Source organism: Cydia pomonella, chromosome 22, assembly GCF_033807575.1.
Source record: "Cydia pomonella isolate Wapato2018A chromosome 22, ilCydPomo1, whole genome shotgun sequence".
Lineage (NCBI taxonomy): Eukaryota > Metazoa > Arthropoda > Insecta > Lepidoptera > Tortricidae > Cydia > Cydia pomonella.
In genome coordinates, this window is record NC_084724.1 from 1,390,812 (window position 1) to 1,418,302 (window position 27,491).

The 27,491-nt window shown below is 36.7% G+C and overlaps 1 protein-coding gene across 1 annotated transcript in view; it reads right to left on the bottom strand.

Moving 5' to 3' along the window:
• Positions 1 to 27,491, bottom strand: part of LOC133530402 (uncharacterized) — a 312,356-nt gene that overhangs the window by 20,065 nt on the left and 264,800 nt on the right. The window lies entirely within an intron of this gene.

The window sequence follows — 27,491 nt, forward strand, 5'->3', positions numbered from 1 at the left end:
CATGACTCAGGAACAAATATCCATGCTCATCACACGAATAAATGCCCTTACCAGGATTTGAACCCGGGACCATCGGCTTCATAGGCAGGGTCACTACCCACGAGGCCAGACCGGTCGTCAAAACATTTACACATTTAAACAACAACAACAAACATTTGATCAGCAACTTTTAAAAATAACTTATGTTATAATTTTTATTACACATTGAAGTTAATTCTAAGACGCAATGAATTTTGTAACGTTTAGAGCGTGACAAGCAACGTCAAATACACTAATGTCAGCGTACATTGAAAATAATGTTAAATTTGTATGAAAAAGATAAAACCCGGTATGAATATATTTGCACTTGACTTTAGTTTTTTAAAGGTCGCAATCCTGTACTTTTAATTTGGAGATGCAAGGTGTCTCCAAACAAATATAATATATTATATTAGTACATTACGATACAAGTGCGAAAAATAGGAAATTCGAAACGAGTGGCGATAAATTAAAACACGACCGAAGGGAGTGTTTTAAATCGACACGAGTTGCGAATTACCTATTCGCACATGTATCGTACAACGTTTTACAGTACATATGGCCCTTTAAATGTTCGACACAGTAACGTAATATGCTACTTCTCGCACTAGTGCTATAAAGTAGCCCCATATGTACTGTAAAATATATTATATTATAGGTCATACTGAGCAACTTTTACTATGGGTATCGGACCTAAATCTAATTTTCCATAAAAATATAAAAGTCATGCAAATGTCGAAAAACACATTCTTCAAAAGTTTACCCGGTAACGATATAGAATTGAAATTAAATAAAAATGTAATATTAAAACTGAACAGTTTTGCGTTAGCCAACAGTTAACTTTTATTTTTTTATTTTTTTTTATTTATTTTTTTATTTTACAAAGGCATATACATAATCAATATTAAAGTTACTCGCCAAACTGTTTATGCGGTTTGTTAGCGAGACAGCACGCACTTTTTACATTTTTGTACAATCACTTGATAAAGACTTCATCTTCCTCGCGTTGCCCCGGAATTTTTGTCACGGCTCATTGGAACCTGGGTTCGGCTTGGCAACGAATCCCAAGAATTGTTGTAAGCACTAGTTTTTACGAAAGCGACTGCCATCTGGCCTTCCAACCCAGAGGGTAAACTAGGTCTTATTGGGATTAGTCCGGTTTCCTCACTATGTTTTCGTCCACCGAAAAGCGGCTGGTAAATATCAAATGATATTTCGTACATAAGTTCAGAAATACTCATTGGCACGCGCCGGGTCTTGAACCCGCGACCTCCGGATTAAAGTCGCACGCTCTTACCGCTAGGCCACCAGCGCTCAGTTAATAAAGACTGATCTTAAGAAAAGAAAAATCTTTTAGCTTTTTGATCTTTTATCCAGTTAATTACATCCTTAATAAGTTCCTTTTACCTTTGAATATTATATGAGCAGATATCTTAAGATATTAATATCATAATAAACTGCCGGAAGATTTTAGAATCATTTTGTAAGTATATAAGTTAATTACAAACACGTTTACCCTGTATGAATATTTTGAGAAGCCTGTCGTTAAAAATACATTTTTAATGTTCTAATCTGAAGAGTTATGTTACTTATTAGAAACATTGTTTATATTTCATTGCTAATCATTTTAACGTGGGTATTTTATTTACAATTTTTTATTTTTTTATTTTTTTTAATAAATATTATAGGACATTATTACACAAATTGACTAAGTCCCACAGTAAGCTCAATAAGGCTTGTGTTGAGAGTACTTAGACAACGATATATATAATATATAAATATTTATAAATACTTAAATACATAGAAAACACCCATGACTCAGGAACAAATATCCATGCTCATCACACGAATACATGCCCTTACCAGGATTTGAACCCGGGACCATCAGCTTCGTAGGCAGGGTCACTACCCACTAGGCCAGACCGGTCGTCAAATAACAATATGTATACATAATGGATATATACAGAGGATTACTTTAACTAGCTTAAATCTAAAATAGGCTCTTGAGGCATTCAAGGATGGTGGCGGCATTTCCTCGTTGTATCGCATCGCAATACTGATACGTTGTGCGAGGAAGCCGCCAGCTCTTCGGTCACCAGTTACGTAGTGAACCAGACGGTTCGCGATGTCTGCAAAAAACTTGTGCACGCTGGGACCCCATGGATATGGATGGGATTGGATGGATGGATTCAACGCTAAATCGTACGAAAGGTACACTCTACGGAGGCTTTTATATTTATTACGTTTCAAGAAATACATACAATGGGAAACGATGGTATTTTGTACAGTTGCCAAAGTAAAGTTAGTGTTTCTTGCGAGTTCATACTTTTGCAACTTGCGTTGAGAAATATATTTTTTATACTACCTACTAATAACTAACACCCCGCACCCTCGTTGAGCTCTGGCAATCTCACTCACCGGCAGGAACACAACACTATGAGCAGGGTCTAGTGTTATTTGGCTGCGGTTTTCTGTAAGGTGGAGGTGCTTCCCAAGTTGGGCTCTGCTCTAGATCTACAATGTCATCCGCTGTGCTGTGCCCTACCACACACAAAGCGAGGTGACATTCACACTGCCCATACCTCTCTCTTGGTCGTAGTTTATGGGACCCGGGTATGAATACTATGAACTCACAAAAAATAACACTAATCAATGTGTAAACAGGCCCCAATGTGAAGACCAGCCCCATTTACCCGTATTAATATCATACAGGTATATGCTATCCTCGTAAATTAACTTGTTTTTTTTTTTTTATACAAATTTATGGTCCTTACATATTTTCCTGTTTTTGTGGTATAAGACGATATTACTTGCCGAATTTCATAGTTCTAGGTCAACGGAAATTACATTTTTTTTCGGCTTATACGGCCGTATCTTTTTTTTACGTTAACTTAGAAGCTTGATTTTTTCACAGCTTCAAGAGACTGTAGACCTGAGTATATGATTTTCATTACAACTCGATACCTCCACGCGTTTAGAGATGAAGGTCTTGACAAACAAATAGAAGAACGAACGGACAGACAAAGAAAGCTAGACAAATTATTGTGTTATGAGTATACGCGTGTTTTTATTTTACTTATTGCAAGAGATTAATTTCTCGAGAATTCTCGAGGCATTGACTTTTTTCCCGTCTCGACAAAGGACAAATTTCTCAAGATTTCTCGCCTCTTGACTTCTCGAGCAGAAACCCTACTTTTCTCAAATAATCCGCTTTCACGAAAGTATATTACCATCGAGGTCATTGAAGATTCTAGTCGCCCTAATTACGCCAAAGTTATATTACACCTGGGAGCTGGAGTTCTTTACGGTGAAACTTTAATGGGATACCACTTCGTTAGGCGAGGGTCTCGGACTTTTAGGGTTCCGTGTAAAAAAAGTCGCGCTAACTACTGATAAAAAATATTTTTCATTTCTCATGTTCTGAAAGTGGGTCGTTGTTGTTCTAAAAAGTGTGCAGAAAATGATACTTTCTAAGTAGGTTTCTTAGTTTTACGATAAGCACTTAAATTTTGGTTATAAATGGATTTGTTGTACAATTTTGTACTTCACTCACCATTCCATGAATAATGATAGTTTTACCTAAATTATTAATTGAAAGTACCCTCTAGAAATATTACTGAAGTTTACTAGCCTAACAGTCCAGACGCGATTTATGTATTTAGTATAAATTTTATTTTGAGACTTGGAGAGACTTTACACCTCCTAATCTTATTAGTATTAGTACTCTGACATTGGGGACCTTTTACATCTCCAGATTTAATGTATTTTTAACCATAGAGACTATACATAGTATTGTAGTAATTATTTATTTTAAGATTATTATAATCAGGGGTCGGACAAAAAGTGCGAATGACGTCAAACCACTTATAGGATGATTTCAAATAGTATTTTTGATTTTCATAAACAATTATCACGTATCATTTATCAATCTCTTTATTGACCTCTTTATTAAACGATATCGCCACTTGAAATGAGTAAGTACGTTTTTGACTGACACATTGTCAATCAGATGAACAGTCAGCGTCAAATACTTCGTAGCAGTCAAAGTGGCCAAATAGTTCGGTACACCATACTAAATATATGGTGTACCGAACTATTTGGCTACTTTGACTGCTACGAAGTATTTGACGCTGACTGAACAATAAATTGACTTCGTTATTGTTTAGCTATTGTATCCTCACGATTATATTTAGCTAAAATTTATATTTACTAATATATAAGAAAACGCTCTAAAATGTCATCTTTACTCGAATATTGTGGCAATTTTCCGTTTTTGGAGGTACGTGACAAACACGTATACTGCTAATCTTACCTACTGTTCCCACTTTTGACTATTAAACCTATTTATCTGAGGATCCCACAGACTTGTTCTAACTAATTTCAAATAATTATACCTTATGGTAACAAGTTTCGTGAAATTTATTTTATTCACTACATCACCCTACCACCTGTATTATTAATTCCATGGATTTATTTACGATTATTTTGTTACTTCATTAATACTACTTTGTTACTACATGTCACACGGAAGTTTAAATACAAACTCAAACATCACCTGTGTGCAAGATTAAGTACGTCATTTTTACGTCATCCGCACTTTTTGTCCGACCCCTGATTATAATGTAATGTTTACCCAGGTATTGGCTGTTGTATTTATAAATGTTGTTATGTATTTTTCATGTCTCATGTCACTATATGATGTTACTATAATGTTTTACTGACTTGTAAAAGAGCCCTTGAGGCCTACTTGCAGAATAAATTTTTGAATTTTGAATTTGAATTTTTGAATTTTACTTAGCCATTTTTTTAATGCACATGTATTTTATTATATCATATATATTATCATATATGAGGAAAATAAAATACTCAAACGCACTGAGAGCGCCAAAGTATCTCGATAGAAATGAGTGCCTTTTATCCGTTGGTTAACAATGGACTATTTTTACTCAAGTTTTTATTGTTATCTTTACAGGTATGAGCTATGCTATAGACGTCGAGAACCCCTATGATTCTACCAATTTGGAAGATATTCAAAAAAATAAATGGACAAAATACCTATCATCATCATGAATCAGAGTTGCGCTTTTGTCGGTAAAGCAATCTCCAGTAGCCGTACCATGAGTTGACACTTGTATTAGTGCGATGGAGAGGGAATGCGATCGGGCAGACTCTAACGTAAATGTCAAATGCCAACTCATGGTAGCCCTGCTGGTGTTTCTTCCTTGGCTTTTTCAAAAATTCAAAACAGAAAAGTCAAATATTCGTCCCTAATTATACTTATCTTCAAATTGAGATACAAAGTAGGTATATTTAAACTAATTTTACGGTTTTAACCCACGTGTTTTTAGTCTCTCGCGCGACATGTTTCGGAGAGCCTAGGTCTCCGTTCTCAAGCACTAACAGTGCTTCGCGTACTCCTTCGCGCTGCGTCGCACGCTGCGCGCGTGGTGAGAGAACCGGTTGGGGAAGGTCTTACGCTGTCGTTGTAGGCGGGCATACAAACAGCACAAACTCACTATTTCTACTACACTGTAACCACTTTCTGGCATCCAGCTGAGGGATCACAGGCTTCCATGCTGGCGGCACAGCCCAGCCGCTATCCCGATGGAAATTAGGGCGCCGCCCAATCTCGGTCACTCCACGTATTTTTTTTTATATTATAAGCTGATGAGCGATTGGTCCTAGCCACACCTGATGGAAAGTGAAGACAGGGCTTAAGATGGAGCCCGCCGGTTCAGTAGTAGCCTATTCACTCTTGCTTTAAAGAGACCGGGGTCAAATTTATCAGGGAATACAGATGGCCGGAGCGCATTCCATTATTTATCCGTTCGTACCAAAAAAGAACCGAAACCGTTTCGTGCGAACAAATGGAACGATTACCTGGTGCATTCGTTCCCCGCGCCTGGATGTCCGATGATGGAAAGGGGAAGGTGGGATCAGGACGTGCAGTTCCTGTGCGCACTCCCCGGAATGTATTCGATAGAACACCAATAAGCTAGCGACTCGACGGCGATGCTCAAGGCTCTGTAACTTTGACTTGATAGGTGGGTCATCGCCAAATAGTTTAAGATGAGCCCGACGCTCTATCGAGCAACATATTTTACTAATGAACTATAAAGTAGCAACGAGGCTAAAATTGTAGATTTTAAAAATAGTTCATTAAAGGGTTACTTGTGAACAATGTTGCCATGAAATCCAGCCAAAACATCATACGTTGCGATTAAAATTGATGCCGCAAGTGTTCAAAGTCAATGTCGAACACGCTCAAGTCGCTGCGCTCAGCTAAGTGCGGTTCCCGACGAGTGTTAGCGCAGAATAAGCAATGAATAAATTAGCGCGGCCTGAGGCATTCCCGTGGGAGCCGGCCCAGGCTGTGTCAGGGATGGGCCGGTTTACCGGTTTTTAGAGTTCGCTCCCCTGTCCCCTTTAACTCCAATACATTTTTTATGTAGTTTTGTGAATATTCGAGCTATTTCAATCGTACCCAGTCTCCTCTATATAAGGCAATGAGCTAACATGAGGATTTTATGAGTTAACCTGTTCTCAAAAAATCATTATAATGAGTTTAAATATACATACATAACCTATACTCACCTACCAAAGAATTATACGAATTATGATCGAATAAAAATAAAATAACAAGTTTTTGGCTAAAATTCCATTTTTTAATACAAGTTTTTTATCGCTGACTGTACTTTTCCATCCACAGGCAAATGATACTCATCGAGACAATTCTAACTACTCAAAATACATATAGGTCGCGTTGTTTTATCACAGATCACAGAGTACCTATGGCCACTTCATGTCTCCATTAACATACATGGAAATTTTCAGCTTCATCGGAAACCGGGAAGTGGGTCGAATTTAACCTCCAATTTTTGACCCACAAACATGCAAGTTAAATAAAAGCTTGTAAAAATTTCTTACCCCCAAATTTATAAACAACTACGTGCCTGAATTTGTTAAATTATGTTTTATCCCTTTCTTACAAAAAGTCAAAATGACAGGTCAGTTCTAAATTCAAATAAATAAATTCTCCTTAAATTTTGAGACATGCGTAACAAAAGGAAAAATGTTTTAAGAAACTTGACCTCACACGACTGCCAACCAAAGACACATCAATAAATAAAAGAGGTCGTTAGTAATTTACAAAAGGAATTCTTCGAAAAACAAAAGAGACACAATTTATTTCTCAAACCGTAAATTTCACGCCAATTTTCCGACCCCTGTCAAGGAAATGAACCGGTATTTTCCCGGTGAGCACGTCACTAGTTGTCAGCTCAAAGCGAGCTGCGGCTTGTGGACATTATGTCTGCCATCTTTTGTGAGAGGATTTAAAAAAAACAATCGGAATTCACATTCAGTTTGGGAACTGAATTGGAAGTTCGACTTTCGTAGAAAATTCATTAAACTTTGAGCGGTGATTCTAGGTATGTTAAGGGCATCCGCTAGCTGGGACGGTTGCACGAAGCGGGTGAGTGGATTAAATGACTTATTACATCCATCCTTCCGGACGGATCCGATTTCGGGCCCGGCAACAGCATTTTTTTTATGTATGCAGGTCTTCTAAACTTTATATATAAGTTGTGGCATTATATAAATATATTTTCTTTCTTCTTTCTTTCAAAGGTCGTTTTCCATTTCAAAAAATATGACAAATCTGTTATTTATGATAATTCGAGACAAAGTATTTTTTCATGTCAAATATTGTTAACGATGTCGATGGAAGTAATAAGCCCTTAACGAAAAAAAGTATGTGCGTATGAGCAACGCTAACTGGAGCGGACCCATGTGACTGATATTACCTACTTACAACGGCATACGCGTGCGTATGCCCGCACCGCGCACCCGCACCAGCTAGCGGATGCCCTAAGAGCCACAGGAACCCGTCGCCAAAACGCCGCCCTCAAGTTAAACTCTCATTTTAAAACATAACCAACATCAAAGGAGCCACTTAAACGTTGCCGACACTTGAGAACTCTCAATACCTGCTTCTTGGAGAACCCCATGTCATAACGCAAAGGAAATACCTCAGGAGGTAACTCATTCCACGTTCTGCCTATTGTCTGCGAGATACCTACTTATTCTTGGTGTGCCATGTATCTAAGGAGTGGGACTGAGCTTTGCTCCTTTGGCAGGAGGTGCGGTGATAAAAGCACCAAATCAGAAAGTTCTTCGGATTCCTCATTGTACAGACGGTAAAACATGCGAGTATGTCCATAAACTACGTCCAATAGAGAGTAATGGGCATTGTGAATGTCATCTCGCTTTGTGTGGTAGGGCACAGCACAGCGGATGTCATTCCAGATCTAGAGCAGAGCCCAACTGGGGAAGTACCTCCACCTTATAGAAAACCGCAGCCAAATAACACTAGACCCTACTCATATTGTTGTGTTCCTGCCGGTGAGTAACTGCTCAACGAGGATGCGGATTTTTTGGGTCAGCAACGCGCATGTAACCTCTGGAGTTGCAGGTGTGCATAGGCTACTTGTTTTCCACCGACGTAGTGTATAAAAAAAAACACTCTTATTTTATATATCCATAAGTTTCAGTGAGCCGATCAAGCGAAGATCCTGATCTAAAACCCATTACGTTGACACTCAAAATGCACTCTGTATTAGATTAATATCTAACCTGCTTTTAATAAAACCAACAGGCTATTCACAAAGCGGCCACTTACAAACCAATGTAGCCTGAACTTTATATATTGTTATTACAATTAAAACACAGAATATTACTTTGCTAATCCGCGAAAAGATAACGTGCTAGTCAATCAGTGCTAACCCGTTATACTATCTTGCGTATTTTAACATGCAATTAATGTTCCCACCCTCCCACCGCAAAAATAAATGAACTCTCAGTCGTTGGATTTCGGACCGTCAACATCTCCTGAGGGTGCCTCGTAGAGAGGCGACACACGTGTCGAGTTTTGTACTTTCGGTGGTGGGTTGTTATATTTATTTGCGTATTTATTTTTGCGGTGGGAGGGTGGGAACATAAACTGCATGTGATAATACGCAAATACGCAAGTAAGTATAATGGGTTAGCACTGATTGACTAGCACGTGATCTTTTCGCGGATTAGCAAAGTATTTTTTTTTTTTTAATTAATATGGATTTCCGCAGATTAACGCCCGATTCTATTCATTATTGTTGTTACAATCCAACAACATAAATGGGCTTTTTTTAACCGACTTAAATTTTATAGAAGGAGGAGATTCTGTATTCAGTTGTGGCAATTTTTTATGTACGTTTAAAATAAAATTGAAAACCTTTACATTCCTTGTTTGAAACCCCCCATACCGTAGACCTTCAAGAAAACCTCGGTAAAGAGCTCATTCCACAGCCAGAATGACCGCGAAAGGAAATTCCTCTCAAACCGCACAGTTTGCGACCATTTTGGTTCTAGGAATATACCTCCAGGGAGATGAGGGAGACTAGTTAAATGACAATCGTTTGCAGAAAACGAAACGAAACGCCATTGTTTATTACTCTTCCATATTAGTGCGATAGAGATGAATCGCATTTCGTTTCGTTTCTCTGCGAACGATTGTATGTATGTGTTTCATTTTATTGCACATAAACAGGTGGTTGGTTGGTTGGTTGGATTGTCAACTTGGCTAGGCCAGGTCAAATTATACATGACATGGCCTAAACATACGCATAGAAAACCGTGTGTCGAACAGCTCGGTTGGCGGAGAGCCAGCGCGCCGGCTGTCTAATATGTTCTATTAAAAAAATGCCTTGAACTCGTTGTCTATGCCTGAATATTTCGGCTCTGTGTCTGTGCGTTCAGATCATGGACTCATTACACCTTATTATTGTCACAGGTAAAAAAAAAAGTCAAATGTAATTTAATTATCTCTACTGCTATTTAATCGAATTTATACTGTCGTGAGACATACTTACTAACATTAAAATGACATTAATATGTCGCGCGAGTGACTTGTTAATACGTGAGTTTAATCCGTATAATTATTTAATACTGCTATTTAGTTTGAATATAGTTTTTTTTGCACCTCCTAATTAGTTAAATTATGAGTTTCATTTCTGCACCGAAAGAGATCGCTCTATAGCGATAAGGCCGCCTGTTGTTTACCTCCATGTTCATATATTATATGTGTTTCCATTCCATGTATATTTATTTTGAGGTTGTGCAATAATAATTATTTACGATATAAGTACGATAAATAGTTATTTACGATATAAGTGCAGAAAATAGGAAATTCGCAAAGAGTGGGGATACCTAAATTAAAACACGAGCGAAGTGAGTGTTTTAAATTAACACGAGTTGCGAATTACCTATTCGCACGTGTGTCGTACAACGTTTTACAGTACATATGGCTTTTTAAAGTTTCGACGTAAGCACGGAAAGTGCTCATTCCCGCACGTATGCAGGAAAGTAGCACCATATGTACTGTAAAGAGGATTTGTATTGTATTGTATTCTTCTAACAATAGTATCTACAGTACCCGGCGATAAATCTAACCGAGTTTCGGCTTCGTAGAGCATTTTCTCTTTCTCTCTGGTTGTCTCCAATGTTCTCTCTCTAAAGACCGATGTGCAATATTAATCGACAGGTACTGTAGTTTATGTGACTGTTACACAATGAAAGGGTTTAAAATACGAGTGTGGGTTTATGAAACGAGCTGAAAGCGAGTTCCATAAAAAGAACACAGTACAGTTACATAGACTGATTTATCTACACACATAAGTTCTGTAAAATTTGTTCAGGAAATGTTACGACCGCCATTGCGGCATTTGATCACACACTTATGTGTATTTATATGTGTGTTTATTTATACCTACAGAAAGAGTGCAAGAGTGGGAGACGGTGGATAAGCGGTCACCCACTTCCCTTGACCATTCTCAACCAGTCAACCATAGGACCAAATAGACGTGGCTTTTTATAGGTACGAGTACATACCTATATGTGGCATACATGGTCTCATTAATTCACTTGTACCACACCTTTTAGCTTTCCATTAAAGAGCTTAAAGGGCGAAAATACCTTAATCCCTCGTACATCGCGGTGAACCACATTAGGGCGCATACACGCGATACCATCTTCTTCGCGTTGGGAGCCTAGGGTCCGCTTGAAAACTAATCCCCCAGAACTGGCGTAGGCACTATTTTTTACGAAAACGACTGTCATCTGACATTCCAACCCAGAGAATAAGCTAGACCTTATTGGGATTAGTCCGGTTTCCTCACGATGTTTTCCTTCACCGAAAAGCGATTGGTAAATATCAATTGATATTTCTTACATAAATTCCGAACAACTCATTGGTACGAGCCGGGGTTTGAACCCGCGACCTCCGAATTGAAAGTCGCACGCTCTTACCGCTAGGCCACCAGCGCTTCGATAGCAGAACCTACTCTGCACAAGAAAACATACGACGACGGCAGATGGTAGCACTTGCTTTCGCGCGAAGTGTCAATGTACATGTCCGATTCAGGCCACAAGATGGCAGTCCCTCCAACGCGCACGGTCCTCATTCTGTTATTGTGCTATTCAAAATAAGAATAACTAAGCTGACAAGAGTTTGCAAAAATTATGACTGAATTCTAAAATATATATTTGACAATGTAGATTCATAAAAACATTAGTTTAACTTATAAGAAGTATTAAATCTAAAACATAAGTACGTCAACGTCAAATTAGGTACCTACTTTTCTAATTCTAAATATCTATATAAGATTGTACAGATTGTACGGATATCGATACTGTATAAAATGTTAAGAGATTACATAATTTCCAATTTATACTGGCCACTTGTAAATCTGAGAAAAGTAATAAACAATACGAGTAATCATTCAGCTGTCAACCGGTCTTTGATTCACTTCAATAGTCTGCCAAGCCATTTCTGTTAGTAAAAAAAGCGGCAGATTTAAAAAGTGCAGGCGCGAAGGGTTGTCGGCCCATATCAATTTTGAATTTCGTGCTTATCTCTTTAACAAGGTTGTTTGACAGACTATATGCTTATCATCATCTTTCTATTGTTGTCCCGGTATTTTGATATGCTCACCTAGAGAGGGTCTTCGCGGCAAACTAATACTGAGAATCGGCACAAAAAGTAGTTTTTAACCGACTTCAAGATTTCAAAAGGAGGAGGTGATCAATTCGGTTGTATTTTTTTAAATGTTTGTTACTTCATAACTCCGTCATTTCTGAACCGATTTTGAAAATTATTTTTTTGTTTGAATTTATATATATACAGACTAGTCCCGTTTTTGTCAAACCTCAATTCTGATAATGGGATCCATAAGGAATTGAGGGAACTCTTCAAATGTGAAAGGCGTACATATAGTGATTTTCGTATTTTTATAACCAAATCAATCATTTACATTTAAAAAGTGACATTTGATGAAGTGGAACTGCTGATGATGATCAGAATCAACGCATAGTTCACGATTGTCGATTTGTCTTCTTCGCTGTGTTTGTTAAATAAATTAGATTTTTAAGACATTTTTTACAATACAATACAAATATACTTTATTGCACACCTCAATACAGAAACAGTACAAATAATACAACACATAAAGAAGAGGTAAACAACAGGCGGTCTTATCGCTAAAAAGCGATCTCTTCCAGACAACCTTTAGGTAGCGGAATTAAAAAAAAAGAAAATGATTCAGAAAATCATTTTTTAATATAATATAATAATCTTTCTTTCTTAATTTTTAATATAATATAATAATCTTTGGTATTTTATCTCAAAAATTATTAGGAAGCGATTTCTCTGGCTTTCGAACCTACAGGGGAAACTAAGCCTTGTAGTAGTTAGTTCTGTTTCCCCATTATATGTATCTGCCTTCAGAGAAAACTGACTAGTAAACATCAAAAAATACAAATAATCATAAAAAACTTATGAAAAAATTCATTACGAAATGAGGAGTCGTCCATGCCCAAAAGTATGGAGGGGATATAACGTAATATTTTTTTATTTAACTTTGTCAGTCGGAGTTACGCTACAATCAGTGTATATATTTTTTATATTAGTATGTAGGTATGTATTATATTGTTTGCGTCTTCATTTTGTTGAATTATATGTATATCGACAGTACCCGTTCAATGTTGTAAGTTCATAGTTTCCTGCTACCCAAAGGTTGTCTGGAAGAGATCGCTTTTTATAGGCGATAAGACGTCCTGTTGTCACCTAGCTTTTAAGTGTTCTATCATTTCCTGTGTATTTTTAACTGTATAGTGCACAATAAATAATATTTCCTTACTTATATACAGTGTAATCGAGCCCTTACAGCGATAGAACATCACCCAACGTTTATTACTACGCGTCGCCTCTGAAGGTGAACGTCCCACTTAGAACGCTACGTGCTTACAAAACGTCCTACGTGCATACAAACCTATAGGGACATACGTCGTTTTGGGTTTGGGGTGGTTTTTCAAACGCATCGCGGCACGAGTTTCGCTAATTAGGAGGAAATTCTGACTAATTTAGCTCTGAGGTATAGGTGAGGTGAGGTAGGGAGAGGTAATGTGCAATAAGTATTAGGTTATATTATAACAGCACAAATGTTGGGTTTTAAGGTTAAACAAACTTTTCAATTCTCATGCTTTTTTTTTTTTTTTATCTTTATTAAAGAGCTTTGTCACTTTTGTGACGATGTCGCTCTGTGCGTATACAAACATGTGACTTATCTTCTACTTAATCCTAATGAAACCAGTTTATATATACATTTTGCATCCTCAGATAGTGGGTGCCCCAAAATTTGGTTGCAACCCCCAACTTCAAAAAAGCTTTCGTTCATGATATCTTTTCTCTCACTTTCGTTCCGGACAATTCTCATGCTTTGAAAGTGGGTCGTTGTTGTTCTACCTATAGAAAGTGTGCAAAAAATGATACGTTTCTGCTCTAGAGCACTGTACTTTCTAAGTACGTTTTTTTACAATAAGGAATTCAAATTTTGGTTTGAAATGGATTTGTTGTACAATTTCTATTCCGATATTTTACCTAAATTGTGAAGAAATATTACTGAAAGTTTATACTTAGCCGTGTTTTGTTAAATGTACATACATTTTAGTTTCCTCGTATTCGAAATAAATAGTAGTGTTTAACTCGGGTAAAAGGCACCGTTTCAGTCTCGGACAACCTCGACAGAAATGGGTGCCTTTTATCCCTTGGTTAACAATTTACTATTACCGGCGAGTGAAACACAAAGATTTTCGTCACAACAACGCAAGGCTAACTAAATCGATACAAATCAAATTCAAACAGCCATATGCATGAGGAAACAACTCAAATTTTGCGTCAACTTACTTTCCTACTCTTGTGAATAAAATATAACTTTCTCGTTAGTTTTTGATGAATAAAAAGAGCCAGTCCATAAGAGTTGATCATCATCATCTTCCTCGCGTTGACCCGGCATTTTGCCATGGCTAATGGGAGCCTGGGGTCCGATTGGCAACTAATCCCAAGAATTGGCGTAGGCACTAGATTTTACGAAAGCGATTACCATACGAGCCTCACGAGCTGGTATGGTGAAATAGTAGTTTGTGTGACAAGGGAGCAAAATTACATATTTAATGCGAGGGCGTACATTGAATCCTAAACGTATTGAGCAAATTATTATGTTTCAAAATAATAATTATTAAAATTGTATGCATAAAATATAAAAATAATGTCGTAGAATAGAAAAGTGTTACTTTTATCCCTCCTAGCAGGGAAGAAAAGTGCGACTTTGATCCTTATTAGCAGGGAGTACAATTTTTTTAGGTTAAATAATAATTTTTGATATGTGATGTGAAAGCAGTATGTATCAAATGGTGGCAAATTTATATCCACCTTGGGCGTTAACACTTGAATGCCTCACTGCGATCAGGATTCTATTCCAGAATCCTTCGCTTCGTTTAGGATTCAATGTACGCCCACGCCGTAAATATCCTTTGCTCCCTTGTGACACAATCTCCAATTACATTTTCAAATAATGTATAGCCAAAATTCCAAATAGCTTCTAGTAATATTTAACACAATATATTACAATACTCCTGTCCTATATCCTATTGTGCGCGGCGGCACAACGCCAAAAGCAGGTAACTTAGTTTTACCAATTTGCTGTTTGCGTATTTTTATAGGTTTTTTGTTTCGCGTTTTAGGTTATTCCGACAGTGCAACTTCGAAGCAGCGTAGTTTAGTGGAGAGTAAATTATAAGATATAGTTTTTAGAACTAGTTTTTGCATCAAAAGTAACATATGAAACAACGTACCAGAAATATCTGCCATCCTCGAATACTTTTCAAAATATAAATATTTAGTTAGTTATATCTCGACAGTTGTTCAAAACTATCTGCAATAGTTGATCGAAGCGTTAGCAAAGGTCTCCGTTTTAACTCGGGCATTTTTCTTATCTTATCATATGTCCGGTTGTTCTCTTCTACCGGTCGCATTTCTCAAACGATTCTCGTGATTTTTTTGAGCAGGTTCAAGAATTAAATAGTTTTTTTAGAAATAGTTTCGGAGATTTTTCAAAATGGCGGAGCCAGTGGGTTCGCGAGATCTACAACTCACAGAACCACTATTAAATAAATTAACACGCATGAAACTTTTAACGACACAGTTAGAAAGTAGTTTTTACGGTAACAGGGGAGGGCTAATATTTATATATTTCCAGAGTTACAGTGTTTCGTTCGGCCGAGCAGTGGATTTACGACTTGCCGCATTGTGCCGAAATTCCGAATATGAGGGGAATACCGGAATACCCAAATGGCGGCAACGTTTTATGAAATACGACAAATTGAACTTATGTACTTTTTATACACACTTTTATTAGCTTCGCTTGTATCCAAGTTATAAGTATTAACTGTAGAAGAGTATAGAATTGACTTATATTTGTATCATTTTGTCAACAATTTACCCCCTTATTCATAAACGTGTACTAAAGTTACGATGCCGCTAATCATCGTTTGTCCCTTTCCGATGTATCGGTATGATGGAAAGGGACAAACGATGATTAGCGGCATCGTAATTTTAGTACACGTTTATGAAAATGGGTTAGGGGATCAGGTCATTCTTATGGGAACCCTTCCGCAGGGATCGGACTTGGGTGATCTAGCTTAATATAAACATATTGGGCTAGGTCACCCATGTCATGTTCTTTATTTACAAGCTTTTATTTAGTTTCAGCTGTCCCGTTGTCTGTGTGTCGGTCTGTAATCAAATCTTGCAAGTTAAATTTGACCCACTTCCTCGGTTTCCAATGAAGCTGAAAATTTGCATACATATGTAAGTCGGGTGACAATGCAATACTATGGTACCATCGAGCTGACCTGATGATGGAGACAGGAGGTACCTACAGGAACTCTATGATAAGACAACGCAACCTAATTGTATTTGGGGTTTTTAGAATTGTCTCGACGACTATTAGTTGCCTGCGGAAAGAAAGGTACAGTCAGCGATAAAAGCTTGTACAAAAAAGAAATTTTTGCAAATAACTTTTATTTAGGTTTTAATTTTAGTTTACATTTTATTGAGACCTTTTCAGTGACGTTTATACTTTTTACTAATAAATGTGTTTCAATAGATTTAAGCAATATTGTAAGCGTCCTGAATAAATTTATTTTCTTTTCTTCTTTTTTTTTCTTTTCAAATGGACTAAGTCCCACAAACGCTTAATAAGGCTTGTGTTGTGAGTACTTAGACAACGATATATATAATATATAAATATTTATAAAATAGATACATAAAAAACACCCATGACTCAGGAACAAATATCCGTGCTCATCACACAAATAAATGCCCTTACCAGGATTTGAACCCGGGACCATCGGCTTCATAGGCAGGGTCACTACCCACTAGGCCAGACCGGTCGTCAAGTAAATATAATAAAATAAATATTTAAGTCGGGCTCTGGTGTATATCCTCTCGCAGGATTGTCAATGTTCTTTCGATAAATGTTGACAATGTTAAAATATTAAAAAAAAAATATTATTGCGTAAGACACACTTTGTTCATAATGTAAGGCGATGGAGCCACCCGGGAAGCAAAAATGCCTGTGTTAGGTGGCGCCGCTCTTCCTTTAGGTTACATAACTCTTTATATATTTTACGTATGCTAAGCTAATCAAATCAAAATCTAATTAATTTTAATTTACTGGCTACACTGGCGGTCTAGTGTATACTATTTACATTTAGGTTAAATAGGTTTGTAAGTATTTTAAAACTAACGCATTGCCGTTCGCGTAGTCATTTATCCCCCCCCCCCCCCCCCGAACTCTCCCCTTGGAAATCTTAAATTTCAAGCCCCATCACACTTCATTACGGGATGAAGTCCGAGGCAAAAATAAATGTTATACAGGTAAATGGTAAAAACAGTGTTTAAAATAGTGTTTTTAAATACTGAATCTAAGAGAAATAAAATAAAATAGTACCTTTAACGGGTGGCTTCAGTGTGTGATGTTTAGTTCAACAATAGCTTTAAGAATTTCCATTTAAATACTTTGAGTTTTAATCAGAGTGTTTTCTTTGAAAATGCTTGTGAGTACGATTCTGTTTTAACGATTTGAGATAATTTTCATTTCATTTGCGAATATTTAGTTTATTAGTCCATATTCACTCCATTTTGCATTATTTGATACGTAGTCCATTATGCATTATTTATGTTTTGTTTTCATTTTATTTATGATGACCCCTTGCGTCTAGTGGGTAGTGACCCCTTTTTTTAGGATTCCGTACCTCGAGAGTAAAAAACGGGACCCTTATATAGGATCACTTTATTTTCCGTCCGTCCGTCTGTCTGTCTGTCAAGACCCTTTTTCTCCGGAACGCGTGAAGGTATGATGGTCCTTTGGACCTGTGAAAAAAATCAAACTTCTAAGCCAGCGCAATCAAAAGATACAGCCGTTTATGCCGCAAATTTTCGCTAATATTCGACACTCGCAAGGGAATCAAAACCTACAGGGTACTTTCCGTGAACTCAGAACCTCCTCAGAACTCGTCTACCGATTGTTGCGCGATGGGCACGTCAAATGTATGGCTATTTGTACGTAACGTACAAATAGCCATGTCAGATAAACGTCAGTCCATACTATACTCCCAGTATTGACTGACGTTTATCTGACCAAACTTCTATGAAATTATGATGTTTACTTAACACTTGCACCGTCCGGGCTATCAAAATCACTGCCGACATATCTTCTTCTAACCCTATGACCATTAGGCGAATTTTACGACAGAGGGGTAAGCTCTTAAAGGCGACTCCAGTTGTTAAATCCTCTAAGGCGGTAACGACGTATCAAAACCACATCAAATTGTAAAAATAATCGGCCTCCGTATAAATGCTACTGGACCAGCTGCAAAAGCTTTTTTTTGTGTTAGAAGATATCCCACGTATCTGTATAAAACAAATATTTCGCATTTGCTCTCGTTTCAATTTGCTGCATTCTGAATGAAAGAGGGATTTCTCGCTTGTGGTTTGTGAAGTAAATATTTACGATTCTCGGTATTACTCCGTTTCGAAGTTAGCCCGATGCATTATTATTATTTTTTACGATTATCGGTAATACTCTGTTTCGAAGTTAGCCCGATGCATTATTATTATTTTTTACGATTATCGGTATTACTGTTTCGAAGTTAGCCCGATGCATTATTATTATTTTTTACGATTATCGGTATTACTCCGTTTCGAAGTTAGCCCGATGCATTTTTTTTTTTTAATTTATTTAGAACACAAACAGTCACATATACAAATGGATTTGAAGTACAATGTAGAGTACTTAACATACTTAAGAATCATAGACCTGGAGGTTCATTATTAAGTACATAATGTTAACATACATACTAACAGCATAAAGAAAATGAAATTATGAGCCATACTTAAATTCTATTTACTAGTCTTCAGAGGAAAAAAAAATACAATAAGTAGTAATACCAGTAAGCAGGTTTGACATTACTGTCAGTTTCAATAATTATCGGATATGTTGTATTTTTTTTTTCTAATATCTGGTAGGTATTAGGACAATCGGAAAGTTACATTTATACATTTATTATAAAGGTAAAACTGTTACTGTGGTATGAAATAGGTATCAATTTGGTGTTAATAATAAATAATAATAATAATTCAGCCTATATACGTCCCACTGCTGGGCACAGGCCTCCTCTCATGCGAGAGGGCTCGGCCTATACTCGTAGTCCCCACGCTAGCCCAATGCGGATTGGGGACTTCACATACACCTTTGAATTTCTTCGCGGATGTATGCAGGTTTCCTCACGATGTTTTCCTTCACCGAAAAGCTAGTGGTAAATATCAAAGGATATTTCGTACAATTTGGTGTTACACGTGTTTTTTCGGAATTTTCATCCCTAATCACATTATAGTCTTCTCAGATCATAGAAAGTACTAGATGGCTGACGGAGGCGTGGCGCGTGTCGCCGCGACATGGCCACATCGTGGCCATACCGGCCCGCCGTAAGACAGTAGCAACTTAGCTGTCATTGAACAATGTGCGCGTCAATTTTATTGAAATGCCGAATTATGGCGTTATTTTGTGTCGAAATAGGAGTGCATCCAAAAACTATAAGGATCATGGAGTTACATACCACTTTTTTTTCACGTATTAGTCAATAAAACCACACATTTTAACAAATAAATCCAGTGACATATGATTTTTCTGAGTCAGACCATGTTGTCATACAAACGCGTGCCAATTTATCTATGCATCCTACATTGACGCTTTGGCATGGAAAACTATTTGTAGTGTCCATAGCAACGGCGCAATGCATTAAACCGCTAACGATATTCACAGGGGCATTATTGTTTCTTGGTACGACCGCCAACCGCTCCCTTCATTGACGCCGCGAAGTAGAGTGGTGCTCGTGCATATAATTGATCTTTGAGCGTTATCGATAAAAATGTTTGGATATAGTGTGAATGAAAGTAATTATTTTTCAAGTAAAATTTTACAATTATTTTATATGCACCTAATGTTTAATTTAATACTTATTAATTTGGATTAAAAATCGAATAGGTAAGCCAAAAAATAAACTGATTTAATTAAGTACAATTTATTTATAACATTATAGTTTATACCTATAAGTATATTTTATTCAGGTTCTTAGCAACGATTCGAATAACTGCACTAGGTATAATCAAATATGTTCATGATTGCAATTTTTTTCAGTTTCCCGAAAAATTCCAGTATTAAAAAAAATGGATAAATGCTACAGGTAGAGGGCCCTAACTGGTTTACGAGCGAGAAAAGTGTTATTTGTTTGGATCATTTTCAAGAAAAATGTTTCCATTTACACTTCACCTCATTTATATAACGATAGAATATAAATATGTTTAAAATAATAGTATATTGTTATACTTAGTCGATCCAAAAGTTCTATCAGAAAGATTTTTACTGATTATTATGATTACTCTTTCCTTATTATTCGTACATATGATTTAAAAGCTTATTTAATGGTGCATTATACTTACAATATAATTTACTATAACTTGCTTTCGCAGTTCTTCATAACTCTATGTAACATGCTGGAATTGCTTTCAATTGGTGACGAAATATGCTATAATAAACTGAAACTATTTTTTTAATGAAGCACTTGCGTCTAACGACAATCCCAAAGTAAACAATTTAAACAAAATCAAATAATGACTAAAAGGGTCTAGCAGGCTAAGCGAACAAGAAGTGCCCCCAACGACGGATTTTGTCGATATTTCTGGTAGTGTACTGTTAGATCCTAAGGATCCTCCATGCTTAACATCAAACCTCGATTCTCTTTTGTTTGCGAGTTATTCAGGATAACGTAAAATAATTAGGGTATCATTGAAAGTGTCATAGTTTATAAACGATTCAAGTTACGTGAACCAAACAAAATTATATTTGATAACAATAAAAAAAACTACAAAACGCATATTTTTTACCAACATCCTGTCCTTAAACTTCATTGCAAAAAATAAAAATATTTTTTTCCTTCCAATTTATTTTTTATTTTTTGCGGAGGTACACCTCCAAAAAAAATATGCATGAGTAGCCACTAATTCCCACTACATACACATTTAAAAATATTTGCACAAATGTTCGTGCTTCATGTCAAAAAAAAACGATTCTCCAATAAGTAGTCACTGGCATTATATGTATGTGTCGACTTTTGTGCAAATATTTTTAAATGTGTATGTAGTGGGAATTAGTGGCTACTCATGCATATTTTTTTTGGAGGTGTACCTCCGCGAAAAGTAAAAAAAAATTGGAAGGAAAAAAATATTTTTATTTTTTGCAATGAAGTTTAAGGACAGGATGTTGGTAAAAAATATGCATTTTGTAGTTTTTTTATTGTTATCAAATATAATTTTGTTTGGTTCACGTAACTTGAATCGTTTATAAAATATGACACTTTCAATGATACCCTAATTATTTTACGTTATCCTGAATAACTCGCAAACAAAAGAGAATCGAGGTCTGATGTTAAGCATGGAGGGTCCTTAGGACCTAACAGTACACTACCAGAAATATCGACAAAATCCGTCGTTGGGGGCACTTCTTGTTCGCTTAGCCTGCTAGACCCTTTAAACCAATTTGATTAGTTAAGCATAAACAAGCTTTCGCATCATGGTACATGTTTTTTTTTAAATTAAAAGCTTTGTATTACATTTTATCAGTAAAAACCTTTGTGAGAGAATTTATGGATCAACTAATATACCTTACACGTACCTTAAAATTCTTAGCTCGTAAATAAGGTCAAAAATTTAAAGGAATATAAATTAAGTCTATGGCAATTATTACTTAAAACAAAAATGTCAAAACTCTAAGGTCATGTTACTCATGTTCAGAACATGTAAAATATCGATAGCTCTATCGAATTGTCCTCACTCTAGTGCCGCCGCTCTAGGCTCCTACACCGCGCGGTTTGGCCAATCACAGCGCGTGAGTTGGTTGTCTGGCCACGCCTTTAATGATGTGGTGGGGGACAGTTGGAGACAGCGAGACTCGTTGAAATTATGCTTCGTTATAAATCTCCTTACTTCTTATATCTATGATAGTCTTTATCTTTAGGTCCTTAATAGAATGTTAACAAACCACAATTAGGTATTTTATCAAGCGGGAAAATTTAAAATTTAATTCGATGTGCAAAAACTTACAGATATTTTACTACGATATATTGCTCAACGTAACAACGAAGTTAATGTAATTGTGCTATTTTGTTAATGGGAATATATTGGGATGATTTGATTCATTAATTGTAATTTAGTTATGTAATATTTGCTATTACTTTACCCTAGTAAAGAATCTCAAACGAGATTGAATAATTACCCATTAGAGGGTAGATGAAAACATTACACGAGTAAATTAAATAGGTTAAAGCCAGAACGATGAAGGAACATATCCAGGGAGTTTTCTATTTCGTTGGTTAACTGATGAACGTTTCAAGTACCCGAAAATTTAAAAAAAACATTGTTTACATTTTTCGTTTAATACTACGTCGGTGGGAAACAAGCATACGGCCCACCTTATGGTAAGCAGTCTCCGTAGCCTATGTACGCCTGCAACTCCAGAGGAGTTACAGGCGCGTTGCCGACCCTAAGAACCCTCCTTTACCCTCGAGCTCTGGCAACCTTACTCACCGGCAGGAACACAACACTATGAGTAGGGTCTAGTGTTATTTGGCTGCGGTTTTCTGTAAGGTGGAGGTACTTTCCCAGTAGGGATCTGCTCTAGATCTGGAATGACATCCGCTGTGCTGTGCCCTACCACACTAAGCTAGACGACATTCACAACGCCCATACCTCTCTTGTGGACGTAGTTTAAGGACGTACCCGGGTCCGAAACGTTACATTCATTAACTGCCTAAAGATACAGACTAGTACCTGAGCGTCATTAATAACAGTAAGCGTTGACCGCCATAAGGTACCTTTGAACGTCACAAATATGCCTGCTAACATTCATGCCTGTTTTCATTACCTGTCTCTAAAAATATTCTAGAATAGCCTAAAAACAGTTACTTTCAAAAAAGTTTGCTTAAAAGAAAATTTAGCAAAAAATTTCGAGCGAGCTGTTAAAAAATATGACGGAGAAACTAGTTCGCACCCCGTTATAAATTTAAAAAGTTTGCTCATGTCTGGAAGTTTTTTTTTTAAGTGAGATTTATTTGTGGCTAAGTTTTTTAAGAAAATTATTGATCTTTTATTTTCTGTGAGCAAAGTTTGTCATATTAGGTAAGTACTAACGTTGCTAATGTAACTGCCTGCGCTGCGTAGCCAACATGCCAACCATTAAGAGACTATCAACGTCCTCACTAGCGCCACTGCTAAATGATTCTGATGACAGGGGCCGCAGCGTACAGTATTATTGAGATGAACATAAACACTTACTTCTTTAAACGCTCTCAGTAAAACATACTTAAAATAAACAAACAAATATACATACTTTTTACGAAAGATAAGAAAAATAGCTATGCCATTCAGTTTCCTTAAATGTAGGTACAGTCAGCATCAATAGTAGTGGATGAAACAACGCGCCAAAAGTATCTGATATTATGGATAACTTATCCAAATATAGATAAATCTCAAAAATTTACATTCAAAAGTATATCTTTTGTCGTCTTCATTGTTCTACATATAGAACCATCACATTTTGTTAAGCTGTTTCAGAATGATATATACTTTTGAAACTTTGTTTGATCCGCTACTTTTGATGCTGACTGTACAACCTACCATCCTACTTAGCTATACCCCGAAGTTAACGGAGTTAAAATAAATTTGAAGTGAAAACTTCTTTAGCGGCGCTGCGCATTTTTTGTGATGGGGAAAAAATGTTAAACCCGCGCCACGTGACCGTCAGATTGAAAATTCGTAAGACGGACACGTGGCATCGTGGTGACGTGCAAATTGAATGTCATCGAAGCCTGGTTACTTTTGAAAAATCGTATCTCATTCAAGTGTGACATTTTATTTTCTTCATAATCAAAGTGCTGTCATGTCATAACGGTTAAAGATGTTTAATCTTTGTTAATTGTGTTGTATTGTATCTTTGTGTTGTTGGGTGTCCATGATTGTAGATACTCAAATTTTTATTTTTCCTGCAACTCCAATTAGGTACTTAACCAGGATTCTAAAATTTTAAAACTTATTTTGCGCTCTTACAATCTTTTCTACTAACATCTTAACAACTAAATTAACAATCCGACCAGGTTTCCAATAAATTAACCACCCACATACTAATGGCCAATAAATTCTACACACCGCTTCGACTGCGGAACCCTTTCTAATCTAGAACCATTTCTTTTTACGTGTTATCTGCCAACCGATCTCTAATTAAGGCTGCTATTCCCAAAGATCTTTCATACAACCAATGTTTCACAGACCCCAATAGAATCGATTCTCTATAATGTATGAATACTTTTAATTTTTTTTTAATACTTATAATAAAACAATTAGTCACATATCGACACTTTCAGCGAATATATTATATTACATATGGTGTTACTTTACCGCACTAGTGCGGTAATTAGCACTTTGCCATATATACTGTAGAACATTGTACGATACACGTGTATATAGTTTGGGATTTTGTGTTTGTTATTCAAACTTACTTACCAAATTTTATCAAATAAAAAATTGTCTGTATATAGAAAAAAAAAATTTAGGTAAGTATTTGAATTTAGAGTCCCAAAGTGTCAAAAAAAAAAATTATTCTTACACTAATTGACTAAGCCTCACAATAAGATTAAGAAGGCTTGTGTTGTGGGGCACTCAGAAAACGATATATATAAAATATAAATACTTAAATACATAGAAAACACCCATGACCCAGGAACAAATATTCGTGCTCATCACACAAATAAATGCCCTTACCCGGGTTTGAACCCAGAACCATCGGCTTTATAGACAAGGCAACTACTCACTATACTCTACTAAATAAAAGTAAACAAACAATTTGTAAATTTTCGGGTAGTTATAACATTTATTGGTTAACCAACCAAATACAAAATAGCCTGGATCTGTGATTGAACGACCTGACTTTAACCTACATTATTTGATCATGTTATGTTTTCATCTACCCTCAACTGGCTTGAGGAGCCATTGAGGGTAGATTTTGTTTACTTTTATTTAAATACCTAAAGATACAGAGTATACTATAGGCTAGTCAAAAAAATGCAATGGCTAAACAAGAGGTCAAGTAATATAAGTCACAGCCCTGAAGGCTACAATAAGGTTTTGAATATAGGATCGTTATTATAAAGGGGTTATTAGCTGGAACCCTTCTCTCTGGGTTCTTACACCAGACTTATGGCATGTGTTATAGTAAGAATATTAATAGCAAAATTATGGAACCTTAGATTTGACATGAGACTCAATTCTGTTCTGTCACTTCGTCTGCGTAGAATGATTATTTTCATTTCATTTATTTAATATTTAAACAATATTACAGTTTGAAACTTTTATTTATTTTTTATTTATTAAAGTTCTATACATTAAATTAATCGCAGAGTTTCTTATTTCTTAACTGCTAAGCCAAAGATGGCTTGTTTACAGCCAGAGTTCGGACTAATGCACTAAGAATTTAGTTATGTTATAATATTGTACACATGTTACATTAATATTATTCTAATGTTATCCTTTATAAAATATGTTCATGGTTATTAGATGATAACAAGTATTTTTTTATATTTTTAGTTGATTCAGGATTAGTTAGGTATAAATCTTGTAAATGTTTCGGAAGGCTGTTTAGTGTTTTTGGAAGCAAGTAATAGTTGGTTCTCATACCGTACACATTTTTTACTGTTGGTAGTATAAATCGATGTGAGTTAGGTAAACCTCTTAGCCTATTGTTACGATGGTATTCCTTTAGATCGGATACATCTTTGCAATCTTCTTTAAGCATTGTTAACTTGACTAAGTTTTGTTTCCCGTAAGCACATTACAAAATTGAAAAACTAATACACTTAGAAACGATACAATTCAATACTATAAGTATGTACAACTAAGATTAAAACACTAGATTCCCTTTTATCCAGCATCGCACAAAATCTCAAGCATCTGAAGAGAGGAGATCATGTTATTCTCATACCAAATTTCATCTAAAGCGATTTAGCGGTTTAATCTTAAAAACAAATAAAGACCACTTTGAAGGGAATTTATTTAGAAGTCTTTTTCATCACAGAACAATGGTGTTCCGGACCTTTGGGAAGCATGCGCGGAGCCGAAGCTAACACGTAGAAGCCCTTTTGACACTTTAATGAGATGTAAGGGGTACACCGAGCGGATGTTGCCCTTGCTCGTATCATGGTATGGGCGCACGCACAGGCGCCGGTCGCGCGCGCGCACGCTCTACTCAACTCCGTGCTTGAGGAATTCCCGGAGTGTGACTTGTTTAGTGCAATCTGACGACTGATGACTGAGTGTAAGAGAGTGATAGAGCGAGAGATGCCTGTAAGTAGTATTATATAATGTGATTATGTAGATACTTTTGTACTCAATGTATAAATATTACTGTCTCCCAATTTGTACCGCTGTGGCTTTAGCTGTTAAGGTACAATTGTAAACTGAATACATAAATAAACAATAAACAATGAGATGCACGCAGAGGCAGCACCCGCCAGGGTGTAAGGACAATTTGAGAGTTGATGGAATCTAAAATGAACTGGGCTATTGGTTGAAAGCGATGGACTAAATACTGGGCTATGGGATAAAAAACGCCTGCCTAATAAAACGGTATTCAATTTTATTTCCGGCAGACAGTGACTCGCCCCCACAAAAAGCCTAGGCTGGCTTAAGGACAATACCGGTGTGAGCGGCTCAAGGGTGTTGAGAGGTGTATGCCGCTTTCTACCCAGGGGCTGCGAGCAACCACTGTGCCAACTCGCGTCTTATGCAATTTTTCCACCCCTGGAGCTTATAGCTCTAACGACTCCACTCTGGCCGGCCGGCTAAGGCAAGCCAGAGGCAGAGAATCCTGTCACACCCACCCTCCTTGCAGCTAACAGAACTCCCCAGGAGCACTCGGGTAAGTGAGGTCGCTACTCCCCAACAGCTCGCCACAAACTACCCTGCGTTGACTGATTGCACTGGTAAAACCAGCCGGCGATGGGGTCATCACATCCTTACGCCTGTATTTAGAATTATATTAGAATGCTGCCCGAACAGGTTGCACACTTCGCGAGTCCCGTGGTCTCAAGCTTACTGTTCCTTGTCATAGTTCTGGTTTTGTCTCTAACTCCTTTACCGATCAGGCGATCCGGCTTTGGAATGATCAACCACTCAACATCAGACAGGCTCAAACCAAGCTCTCGTTTAAGCGCATGTTACGCAAGCACTTTTTCGACAAGCTCTCTGGTTAATTGTCCTTCGTAGTCATAGTATTTTTTGCACTGGGTACATAAATTAATATATATGTATGTATATTTAATTATAGTATATTTATGTAAGTTTAGTACCGTTAGTATATTATTTATCGCTATTTTGCTTGTTTTAAGTTACTTATTCTGTTTTTTTTTGTTTAATGCCTGCACGTACTACGGTT